The following is a 13131-nucleotide window of genomic DNA, read 5'->3' as shown; positions in this document are numbered from 1 at the left end:
TAGGAGAGTTGGAGACATAAGCTCTCATGACTGATCTTGCTTGTGCTAAAATTTTGTGGTCATACTCTGCATTGATCCAGAGCTGTCGGCTAGATGGTACCCAAGTTGTACCTAAATGGAAGATCAACTTTGTTTCTTCCTTCCCTCCCCCAAATGCAACAGGCACTGCCAGCAGAAGCGACACTGCCTGCACTGGATTTTAAATGTCTTTCTCCTCTTTTGGGTACAACATAGCTCTTCTGGAAAACATTTCGATCTCTTTTCTGCAAAGAGCTCGGTGATATCCATTAAAAGCTGTCCCACTGAGTTACAAACACATTCTGTTTTCTGTGTCTTCTATGGTAACAGTGCCTGTGCAATCCTCTCCCTGAAGTATTTTGGTTTACTCTCTTACAGACCACCAGCTACCCTTTCAGCATTCCTAAAGTTTGAGGCCAGGGGAGCTAATAGTTGGAGTTGTAGACATGCTAGGTGATCCATCATACCTGAGCTGTCCAGGTAAGCACTGCCAGAGCAGTTCTCCGTGCCTTTTTTTTTTCTTTTTTTGTGGCTGAAAGCTGCCTACAGAATGAATGTGTATATAGGAGCAATGATTTGAAGGAAAATGCAAGGCACCTTGCCTTGAGATTCTTTGAGCTACGTATTGACAAATGCATCTCCCCTTCTACAGAGTCCTTTGTTCTGGATCATGGTTTGAATCCCGTAGAGCTGGAGCACTGTAGGAAGGCCCTATCCATGCTGGTTTTTCATGAAGGAGGCAGGTTGTAGGCATGCCCTGGGAGCTGCTGCTCAAATCTTCAGTTTGGGTGTTCAGGGGTTTAAATCCCTACAGGGTCTACAAGAATATGGGCAGTGTGTTAAGAGAGTCTCTAGTGCTGATGAGTGACCTTCCTGACTTGGTAACGCACTTAGTGTCTCGGCTGTGTCTGATCCTGGACAGTTGCATTTCAGATAACCACACTTACTCCCTTTTACCTTTTTTTCATTGAGTCATGCTTTTCTTCTGTGTATTCTGCTCTAAGGGAGCTGACCAATTTGTATCATTTTTCTCTTTTGCTTAGAGCACTAGATTGGTTTGACCTGCATCCTTAACACTGACTACACCCAAGACGCACTGGTCCATTTTGGAGTCCTTCACATCTTAAGACCCTCTTTTTTTTTAACTGATGGGGACTAATTAAGAATTAGATGTTCAGTACTGCTTGGGAGAAAACTTTCTGGACTCAGTTCATATATTATGCCTTTGGTTGGATAAACCATCGGATCTCTGCTGCAGTACCACACCTTTCCTTTGGCTATCTCTACTTTTTTTTACTATTATTCCTTCTGAATCCAAGCCCAGAAGAAACACATTTTTAAAAAGAGTTTTGAGTTACTTTGTTTCAAAGTGACTGTAATAACTCTCTTTATTACTTAAATTCCTTCAGCTCCCTTTTGTGGGTTTTGTTATTCCATCTACACAACACCGATGATGGAGGTTTCTGCTGGTGCAGTTTGAGAAGAGCAACACTACTTTTTTCATTAAGAGGGTTTTAGTCTTGACTCCGAAGCATAGTGATGTGTCCTCGCTCCCCAAAGCTGTGGTGCCATCATGTGGCCATTTGGTCAGGCACAGGTTTTAATGTCTGTTCAGAGCACAAAAATGTGTGCGTTCCTTCAGGAGCACTGATGGCTTTGGCTTGCTTTTTTCTTACCTGTGTAGAAGTGTCTTGGCCCTCCTCTTGGGCTCAAAGCTGGTTTCAATATTGTTCATGAGCAGACACTATGGCAGACTTTCTCTCCTTACCTGAAATGAAGGAAACTCTCGGTGGCCGCTGCCTTCCTGCTCATGGAGTTCAAGATCTACCTAGAACTGTTGAGGACTCTGGTCATAATTCTGTAGCAAAGGTCTTCCTGATTGGGAGGCCCATCCACTGCACATGCTCATAATGCTTTTGCAGGAAAGCTACTGGAAGAGCCTTCAGAGGGTAAGTTGAATTTGCATTGCTGACTTGCAGACTGTTGACAGGTTGTTGATCTGTGTTCCTAAGCTCTGAGCTCCTGTGCTGCTTTATGAGAGTCAATTTATACACTAGGGACTTGGAAGAATCTGAAAGGGGGTTCTGGATTCCCAGTTGCTTCCCAGCCCATGGGGTAGTGCATCCCATGGGTGTCAAGAATGCTTCAGTGCTTTTCGTCTGTGAAGGAGGAAGTGGTACCTGCTGGCAGGTACCTCCTCTATATGCAGCCAGGTTGTGGTATGACATGCAAGCTGCATTGCTTGAAGAAAAGTTGTTTTCCAAGAAAAGTACTAGTCAGAAGCCAGCTTGCAGTTTGTCTGAATATCTTGCTCTTTCCCCGGCAATAGATGCAGCCCAGCTGCAGCCCAGCCCCCCAGGTGCTAGCTCAGCAATAGGGTGCAAATCAGGAACATGCTGCCAAAGGACCGTAGTCTTGTCAAATAGCTGGATGCAGTACACCATGGACCATCATTTCCCCCAGCGTAGTGGGGAAAAAGTTTTGCAGTAGTTTGCTTAGCTTGGAGCATGACAGTCATTTGGTACTGGGATAAGTGTCTGTTAAGCCTAGGATCCCAGCAGTGGCAGTGGAGTGGTGGATAATTATGGGAAGAGCCTAAGGATACAAGAATAAAGTGATCTTTCTGCTCTCCTCTGCTGGCAATTAATAGGGACTTTTTGACCTTAGAGGTTTACCCAGTGACCGTTACCGTTTTCAGGCTGATGTCCGTCCACTCTCAGCTCATGCATTCCTCTCCTTTTCACCCTCCTCACTGTAGGTGGGACCTCACCTGGAGATTTTCACCCCCACAGCACTTACTGTCACAACCCAATTAACAAAAGCTGGGGTGGTGGCAGCTTGTGCTAGACATCACAAAGAAGGTGGGTGTTTGAGAGACTCTTCCTGCTCAGTGTTTCTTATTTAATAAGTAGCTCTTCTTGTAAACAGACAGGTCACTTGGCTATCTAACACCCTGGTGACTTACAGCCAACTGGTGCACGGTCCTGGGCTGGCCCTCAGGTTTGCAACGCCTGGGTAGCTCAGAAATCCAAGTCTGCCCTCAGCAGCTGAAATCTCTAAGGGCACTTCCTTACTTGCCCAGCTTGTGTGGAGGCATGGTTCCAGGCAGCCTTGAACAACAGCTGTCCTCTCCAGGCTAGGCAACATGTGAGAGTCGACACAAACTGCCGGCGTCTTTGAGCAGGATGCCATGTTCTTGGGAGAAACATCACCATTGCTGCCTCTGCCCTGTAAGGAGCCAGCCAAGTTTTGAGAGTCCCCAGGGTGGAGGGCAGTGTCTGGTTTATTTGGGGACACAAGGTTCACCACCCATGGAAGAGCAACCAAACTGACAAGAAGAGGGCCCTGTGCCAGCCTAGGACATTGCTTTTGATCAGCCATGACACTTTTTTTTTATTCTCTGGGAACCAACTAGCAAAAGCATTTAATCTCAACAGAGACGAGCCAGGGCAGGTCAGGAGTTGATAAATTAACCTATTTGTACTTCTCTGCCCTGAAGTGGCATCAGACTTTTCTTGTTGGAAGAGTATTTTCAACTTGCCCAGTTGCTAAAGTAATTGAGAATAAAGCAGCCTGCCTCACCTCCCAGCTGGGCTCTGGTAGCTCATCCAAGAAGGGGGCTTTGAGGGCAAGGGAAGGGGTTTAAGATGCAATTTCCCTTTCTCTTCCATGTGTCAGGCCAAAACTCGCAAGTGAAAGTACTGTCACAGTGGCGAGTGTCAACATCCAGTTCTTAAGTGCTTTTCCAGTGTGAGTGTGTGTATGTGTGCTGTAGCTGCTCAGGAAATGTGACTTGCTCCTAGGACTTGGGGGTGTAGCGAAGCTCTCCACAAACGAGTGGTGCAGTTCATGGTATGGAGGGGACCGATCTGCTGTCAGCTCCTCTAACAGAGTAAGTCTCACTGGGTAGTTGCTGGCAGTGTTTCATCAGTGGACAGGACTGCTTCATCCTTAACGATGCTTATGCAGCATTGTCTACCACTGCAGATCCTTAGCCCCCTGGCTGGGCTGCTGAACGAACGGCCCCACACAGGTCTGGTGGGCCAGGTTGTTGCGTTATTTACACAGACTGAGGTCAAACATCCTGTGCAGAGACTTGCAAAACCTATAAAGCCAAGGTGAGAAATGTCATGTTGAGAGCTTGCCTGCCTGCAGGGAAAGGGCAGACCTCCATCTCTGCCTTGCCCTAAGCAGTTGGGCAGTGTCTCTGCGAGGGGCTGCAGGGCTGGGTGCTGAGCCTGGGGCTGTGTCCTTAAGTCTGATATTTTGCTTGCTAGCAGTAACCCATTGAGATTAAGGTTATATTTGACAGTGGGAAGCCAGCTGGCCACTGCCTGACCTATACCCACCCAAAGTGGTGATACCAGAGTTGAGGAGGCTGCCCTGCCTCCCTGCAGCTACCATGAGGCAAGTTAGCATCAACAGACTGTTGCTGCTGGAGACGGGAGGACAAGAGAGTGTCCCCAGCAGAGCTGTGGGTACCAGAGAAGGTGCTTGGGCAGGGACTGGTGGGTACTTGCATCTCCTGTAGCAGGGGCTGTGCCTCTCTGTGCAACAGGAAGCGCTGCTGGGCTGTGCAGGCAGGGATCCCATGAGAAACTTCCCTTGCGCAACCTCCCAGCCCATGCAGCGGCTGTGCAATGTTGGGGGAGCAACCCCACAACGTGGGGGACCAACCACACGTGCAGCATGGTACTGTCAGGGCACTATGTATGATACCAAACTGACCCTACCTGGGCCACTGTGAGGAACGCTTGAGGGTTTGGGTTAGAGCACTCTAAATGTTGGCTCACCACGTCGAGCCCTGTGGAGGATCTTGGAGCACAAAAGACATGGACAGTGCATGACAGTGCCTGATCTGCTCACTGAACATGTGGCTGGGGGGGCTCTGCATGTGGAGCATCTGCAGTCCTACATGAGTAGCCAGCTGTTCCCTGAATTTGGGGGAAGATGTGACATACGCGAGATGTGGCGTTCAGCTGTATGCAAAAGGAAATCCTCTATCACAGTGGAGGCTCAGCAATGCTCGATTACTAGCCGATGGGGGCAGAGGGAAATGGGGGGGATCTTTCAAAGCAGGGCTGCAAGGTGAGGAAACCATGGGGACATCTGTGTCCTTGGGCAGCATGGGCACAGGCAGGAGGACCTGGCCTCAGGGCATGAACAGCAAGCAGGATAGCCACCAGATAACGTGGAAAATGGGATGGGGCCTCGCTAAACTTAATGCCCTCACCTCAATCATCATCATCATCAGGATTGTTGAGCTTGGTCCTGATCACAACAACTTGATGCACCAACTTTGACACCTTGGGGACTATGAGGGGGGAGTTAAACACTGATTGGGAAAGCTCTACACTCATCAGAGCGTGAATTTTGGTTACAGCATGGTTGGTCTCAGTTAAAATGGGAGCTGCTTTGAACTGTGGACTCTTCTGGGGTTATTTTTCTTCTTGTTTTTCTTCTTGCAGGAAATCCTGGGTGTCTAAAAAATGCAATCCTTTCACTTGACGAGGTCACGGGGGGCTGGCCAGCAGCCAGGCACAGGGCTCCTGCGCAGCTCTGCCCATTCCTCTCTACGAGCCCATCGCTTCCTCCAGGACGCTTCTCTTGCATGTATTTTTGCACGCTGTGAGAAAAGGCTTAGATTTTTTGCTCTTCTGCTCAGTATTTAGTTTGTACTATGCATTGAGAAGGCCAGTAACGTCTTAAGACCTGTTGCAGCCTCCGAATATAAAACCCCCCTTTGCTGGGGGGAGGTTGACTTGACTGAGCCGCATGATCGGAGTCAGGTGACAATATTGGGCACAAAACCGGAGGAGAATAAACAGTTGGGTGTAGGACATTAGCTGCTGATCTTGCCTTTTGACAAGCTGTGTTACTCCTTAGGGGAAAAATGAGTGCCTGGCCCTCTCTGCTTTGGAGCTTAACCATAGCATGTTTAACAGGTAGGTCTTCCTGAAGTGGCATTTCTCTTCGCTGTCTGAGCACGGAGGTGGGTAAAGCTGTAATGGGCTTGTGAAAGCACTGGGCTTCACCATCTTGGGGTGCTGCAGAAGGGCGGGGCAAGGGGGGGGAAGGCAGGAAAGGAAATAAGTGTTGAAAGATAGGCAGTGTTGGAAGTGGGCTGAATATGGTAAATACAAAAACTTGCTTTTACAAGGGAAAAAAAAAAAGAGGAAAAATAGAGCCCTGTTACTCTGCATGTTGAGGGTTTGCAGTGGCTTCTTCATGACCTTATCTTAAACCCCAAGGAACAGGATGCCCCAGTATGTTTGCTTTCTTGGGGTGTTTTGGTAACTGGGTCTTTATAAGAGAAAGAGCATATATAAAAATACAGGAATATTTTTGTAATCATGCCTCTATCTGCTCCTCTCCTTGTTCTTCTCGTCCTTTTGTACAGTTTACCTATCAAAAAAAAAAATTTGCGTTCTTATAGTTAATTTTTTTGCTATGTGGGATCTGCAAAACTTGTTGCACGTCAGATCATGTACTTTCCAGGGCAAGTCTGGCCATGTGCAGTTGGAAGCTCCTTGGGATGAGGTGCTGCCCTGCTCCCTTCTCACCGCAATCACCTGCATCTGGGGGGTTGGAGGCTGCCAGGGGCCCTGCAGCTGCCTCCCTTTTGGGAGTATGAACCTATCAGCCCTATTAGAACCATTTGCATTTTACAGAGTTCCTTGGCAAGGGACAAAACTGCTCAGAGCAATTACCTGGCGAGCCTCAGCTGCATGCATCCAGGGCAGCCTGAGCATGTACCAAGGTACAAGCTGTAGTCTAGCACTCTCCTGAAATTAAACAACTGGGGGAAACTCTCCATTTCAGGAGCCAATTATTCACCTGTTGATTCAGGAGCCTATTATTCACCTGTGGAATTCACCAAAGATGATTATTATCTTCACCTAGATCTGTAACTGTTGACTTGGTCATGTTTTGTTTGGCTCGAAGGATTAGTTTTTCAGAATGGCAGGCTGTACACTTGTGCAAGACAGAGGGAAGAAAAAATAAGAGAGTGTCCATCCTGTTTCTGCATTTTGTGAGTTCCTGGCCGGTGTCTGTGTGCCTCGCAAGTCGGCAGGACTGCCTGCCTTACAAGTCGGGAAGGATTAGCTCTGTAGTTAAGAGTTCAGTAACCTTCCCTGACATCCTCAAGGCTCTTGGAGTGAAATATCGTGCCAAGGCGTCACACAAAATGACCCATCCTTGAAGTGTCCCTGGAGACACTTTTGTTAATTCACGGTGTCCCTAAAAAAAAAAAAAAAAGTCTCTAAAAGCAGAATCACTGCTTCCTGGTGTAGACAGTGTAAGTGCAGGAGAGGCAATGGTCTGATGAAGCTAAGGTTGTTTGAGTATTGTTTTTTCACACCTGTAATACTATAACTGGTAAAACAAAACATCACCCATTTTTACTAGATGCTAAAACTATTTTTTCCAGCCTGTTTACTTCTTTTTTTTTCTCCAGAAGTTGTTTAAATGAATTTATGAAGTACTGGCTACTGAAGGCTATTGATGGCTACTGAAGTTTTGCAAGCAACTCTTTAATGACTGTTTTAGTAACGTGTTATGAAAAGATATTTTCCATTAAAAAAAAAATCCATTTTAACAGTACCACCATTTAACACCAGAACCAACCAAACAATGAAAGCTTACAAAGAGGCAATATTCAACTAAAAAAATATTGTTTTAAAAAAAAAAAAACCAACAAAATTCATCCAGCTGCGTGCAGTCCAAGGTGTTTAAATCCCCTGCAGTGTCTCTGGCTGGCAGACCTGAGCAAATGTCAGGGACAGGCTGCTCCATGGGAGATCAGACTTTGATCCCAGTGGTCCTTCTGAGAGCTTTTCCCAGGAGAACTTGATGGTGCCCTTGACTTACTGCTAGTGTTTACTTTGAGATCAGTTTAATAAAACTCGGGACCGACTCGGCTCATTGCCAGATGCGAGGAAAGAGAAGCAGACTGACTTCAGCCCTTAAGGCAGGTGAGTCAGACAAAGGGAATTGTGCATCTCAGTCCTGGGTCGAGGCATGGCCCAGGTAGCAGTGTCCTCTGTGGATACTGCAGAGCTGCTCTCCCTGCCTAGGACCAATATTGCCGTCTCCAGGTCACTTGGATTTAGAATCACAGAATCATAGAATAGTTTAGGTTGGAAGGGACCTCTAAAGGTCATCTAGTCCAACCCCCCTGCCGTGGGCAGGGACATCTTCAACTAGATCAGGTTGCTCAGGGCCCCGTCCAACCTGACCTGGAATGTTTCCAGGGATGGGGCATCCACCACCTCTCTGGGCAACCTGTGCCAATGTTTCACCACCCTCAGTGTAAAAAATTTCTTCCTTATATCTAGGCCCATTTGGGCCCGGGGCAAACAAATATGACAGAAAACAATCACTGTCAAATTCAGCATCTCTGTTTTGGGGGCTACAACAAGAAAATGTGGGCAGTTGCCCAGATGGCAGGGTGCTCATCTGCCGCTTTACTCAATAGTTACAGAAAGATGGGGTTTTGCGCTCAGTGGAGTACAAAGCAGGCAGTATGCAATCGGAGGGAGCACTCCCAACGAGCTCTCTCCATGTGATCGCAACTTTGTAAGGGCTCTTTTATTCAGTGTCCTGATCTTGCTGTAGAAATTTTAACTAGAGTTATTAGTCAGCCTGGTCTGCATGTTGTTGTTGGTCATACCACAGCGGTGCTAAGCACTGGTACCATGATGCCCAGCCTTGCGTGGTGTAGCCCAAATTGAGAGAGAAATTGAAGGCTGGGGGAGAAGCAGGTTTGGGAAAAAGCCTGCAGGGACCTGTGGGTCTGCAGCTACCTGGTGCTTGTTCTGTCACCAATCAAAGGTGTGGCCCCTCTGAATCTCCAGCTTCTCATCCTGCTCATGTCCTTCTTTGTCCACACCTTGCTGTCGGGTGTCAGCTGTGCTCTTTGGGCTCCTTGAAACCCATAAAGCAATTTCTTAAAATAGTCCTTTTATTTTCCCTGCCAATGGCCACTTGATTTCAGCAGGCCCTCTTGCTGTGGTGGCTTAGCAGATGTGTGCTGGTTGTGAGCATGTAAACACCATGGTATCAGCCACAGTCGCGTACTGATGCTGTATGAAGTTGGATGTGTTCAGAAGCTGCAGTTACTTTAGAGTAAAACCCTGCCCTAAGTTTCTGACCCAAGCTGATGTGGCAGCTGCTGTGGCAGGTTGTTTTGGTTTTGCTTTGCTTCGTTTGCTTAGTACCAAACTGCTAAATTAAAACCAACTTGCTACTTTTCATGTTTAGTTTCATGGGTCTCTCCTCCCTTTGGAGACTGGAAGACACTCTCCGTGGTTGTGTGCTGAGAGATGGCTTTCACCAGCTGACAGTGTTTCAGTCCACTACGTATCACAGCAAAACAACTTGAACTGCAGTAATACCCCTTTTCTCTGAAGATTACGGCTGTCCCCACTCTGACAGGGGGATTTCAGAATCAAAGCAAGTCTTGGCCTGAGGGTTCCCTTCTGGTTACTGGATGTATCTGCGTAATGGCCTAAAAAAACCAAAAAAATCCTAAACCCATGACTTTTCTTTGCTGATCCCTTTAACGGAGATGGGCTAAAACAGCCAGCTACTTGACAAGCATCTTAAATCAGATTGTCTTGGCATCTCAGGGTAAACTGTCTCAAGGAGCTGCCGCTAACAAAATTGTTTCAGGCAATTCTCACACCCTTTTATCTAGGAGAGTTGGACCTTCTGGACATCGGCATCTACTGAGTTCTGGACTTGTGGACCCTCTAATTTATTTGCTTGATAAGTCTCTCGTGTGGCAGGGATGCTCAGATGTTGCCAATATCATTTGCTTCCTTGTCTCTGTATTGCTCTGTAGTGGAATCTAGCAGAAGGGAGTTCCTGGACATCGAGCAAGGATATATGGGTTAAGCAGTTGGTAAAGACCTAATGGGAAGCCTCCATTAAAGGGAGAACAGTAATTTGGCCACTAATGATGTTTTTTTCTTCTCTTAGGTATCGCTTTAGGCCAGACAACCACCACCCAGGCCTCTACTGCATCAACACCAGTGCCTCCCAGTGCAACCACTACCGCGGCCTCTGCTTCCTCAACTGCCTCTGCAACGCTCTCAGCCAGAGTGGCATCAACCACTGCAAACCTTGTCGCATCCACAGCAGCGCTGTTTGCTGATCCAAGCACAAAACAGCCTGCTCAGACTCTACCCGCCACCACGGATGTGACCGTCCTCACCTCTGAGAGCACGGCCACCTCTCAAGCGCCTACAGGACCAATGGCCGTGTCCACCGGCGCCCCAGCATCCCCTCCAGGCGTGACCACTTCTCCTGGGGTCCCATCAGCAGCTCCGCTCCTCACCACCACCAAGCCCTCAAACTGCAGCAGAATGAACGTGACAGCCTGTGTCCGCTGCTTCCCGGGGACATTTCCCAACGAAGGTAAGAGTGATCGACCCGGCTCTCATGTTAGGTGGAAAAGTGACTTTTCAAGGGAAGTGAAACTGGCACACATTCTCGTGTTGGAGGCTTGGACATGCAGCAGGAGTGGGAGTTAATTCATTGCACCTTTCTTAAGTTAAAAGACTTGGCCTTTGCTGGCCTTGTGCTGTGTATTGGTCTTCCCAAGGCTTCCCCAGTAGGATGAAGAAGCGGTAGGGTTGTGGCTGCAAAGTGTAACACAAGTGCAACTTGATTTATTGGCAGGAGCATGCTGTTTTGAGGTACAGTGCCAAATATAAGGACAGCTTCCAACTATCTGTCTCAAATGCTTGAAAGGGAATCTCTGCTATAGAAACAGCCTTTTCACTTGGGCTTGAGAAACCACCCGGTCAACCTCTGTTGTGGTCAGGAGTACATAATATTACCTTTTTCAGAAGTTATTTATGTGTTGTAATGTGGTTCGTTTGGGTTTTTTTTAAACACCACCACCCCAACCCTGCAAAAAATCCCAATAAATCCCTAAAAGCCATGTACTTTTTGCTTACCACTGCAGAGCACTTTTAAAAAGAGGAATAAGCAGCTCTGATGCTTTAGGGTAAATCTGCAGATGACAGGAGGTAACTCCCACCTCCCTCATGTGCAGGATGTTTATCCACAGGGTCTTCTCCTCTTGCCTGTGCTTGGTTGCTGCAGCACCAAGGACTGGTTCCTGCGAGCAGTGGGATGGCGGGTCTGATGTATGCAGCTACAGCAAATCCCACCCAATTACTCTGCATAGCTCGGATTTGTTTTGTGGAGCAGAGTGGGTGAGCTTGTGTCCGGTGGGAATGCTGTGGTACCTGTGCTCAAAGAAAAGCTGTTGCTGCTTAAGGCAGATTCTCTGCTCTGGGGTTTTACTCTTCCGTTCTGCTTCCCACAAGCCTAAGTTATCAGAAAACTAAAGGAGTATGTATTTTTTGGTTTTTCGTGTGTTTTGTTTTGTTTGTGTGTTGGTGGGGAAACAAGGAAAACTCTCCAGGCCTCTCAAATTAAAAGAGGAAAAAGCAGTCATCTTAATTACCAGAAATCCATGTTGATAGTCTTGAGACCTTAGATCATCTTATGGCTGTTCTTCAGCTTGCTAACAATGCACAGCAGCATCATTAGCATTAATATTACAGTTTTCTACCCAACACTTCTCCATTCATTGCAGTGACCTGTCCCGACAAGCAAAGCGGTTTAAGTCAAGTCTCCCAGTCCTGATCCTGACCTTTTTGTTCCGGTTTAGGCACCTTGAGCTGCTCGTGCTGTGCAGGGGGCTCGTGCACGGACCCCAGTGCCTGCGCTTCCTGCCCGCTGGGCCACTACCAGCCTGAAAGTGGGCAACCGTCGTGTCTGCCTTGTCCGCAGGGGCGTTACGCCAAGTAAGTGACTGAGCCCCTGGGATGGGTGGTGGATGCTCTCCCTCAAAACACGTCCCAGCTGGCAAAATCTCCTTTGGGCTGTGGGAAAAGTGGTGCCAGGGTGGTTTCTCAGTGGGAAGCACAGGGGTTTGCATCCCCCAGAGAAAGAGGTCAGGGCTTGCTGTGCCAGCACTCATCCGTGGCGCAAAACACTCAGCAGCAGCAGCGAGAGGCCGTGTGCTCCCCAGCTTCTTGCAGGGCTCTGTGGCAAACTGGGTCAGGGAGCTCATTCACTGCAAAGCCAGGCACCATGTGCCTGTTAAACTAACCTACAAACAGTGCAAACCCCGGAGAAAGCCCCAGGCTGCCTTTGGGCTGTGCTTCAAATGAACTTCCCGTGGGGCAGGTGGAGGTGTGAAGAGGTGCACCTCTTCAGCACTGCTAAACTCTTCTCACCAGGAAACCCTGGTGTGGGGGAAGCTTGTGGCGAGGGCTTCCCAGCAGCTGGCTCCAGTGCTCTGCAGGCAGCCCTCTTCTTTTTCCATAGTCTTTTGTATGTATCGGGAGAGAATACGTTTTTTTGTGACAGAGGGACACTTGGGAGTGAAGTGTGGGTTCATCCCTCGGCTTTCCTCTGGGATACCTCTGGCCCACTGCCTTCATTTCTGTCCTTTGCCCAATTACTTTCTCAATCTCTATTTTGTCGCCTCCAAGGGATCTCATTACATTTAAGTCGCTGGCAACTAAAGCAACATCCTTAGCTGATAGATACAGTGTGAAAAAGCTAACAAGACATCCCAGCCAGAAGCCCAGCCTTGCAATTTCACCAGGCTGCCTCGACCTGGGGACGCTGTGCAAGTGTTCTTCGGCTGTGGGGACACGTGCATGTGCTGCTCTCACCATTTCCCATCATGTTTTCCCTTGGTGTATCTGATGTCTTCTGCAAGCAACCAGTGGGTTTTGTCCCTCGGGTGGCTGCAAGGACAGGAGGGGTGGCGAGAGCTTCCCAGGACCTCATCCCCTGCAGAGCGGCTCTATTCAGGTCAGCCCTGGGGAGAGGGGAGGGGGAACAAAACCTGGCCGCGGGCAAGGGCGACCTGACCATGCAGTTTGTTTGCAGCAGCCCCTGAGTTTGAAGCCCCCAGCTCGCTCCTCCATGCTCCCCCCTTGCTCTTTGTGCTGTGAGGACCTGCCTTACCTATTTTCCCCCCAAGTGCTTTAAAAAACCAATCAGGATCAGTCCCCAGGGCGCCGCACAAATGCTCCTGGATGTTGGGCTGTCGGAGAGGGTAATGCAGAGCCAGGGACT

The sequence above is a fragment of the Pygoscelis adeliae genome, unplaced genomic scaffold (assembly GCF_000699105.1).
Source record: "Pygoscelis adeliae isolate BGI_AS28 unplaced genomic scaffold, ASM69910v1 Scaffold66, whole genome shotgun sequence".
NCBI classification, from domain to species: domain Eukaryota; kingdom Metazoa; phylum Chordata; class Aves; order Sphenisciformes; family Spheniscidae; genus Pygoscelis; species Pygoscelis adeliae.
Note: the sequence above shows the minus strand (reverse complement) of the source record.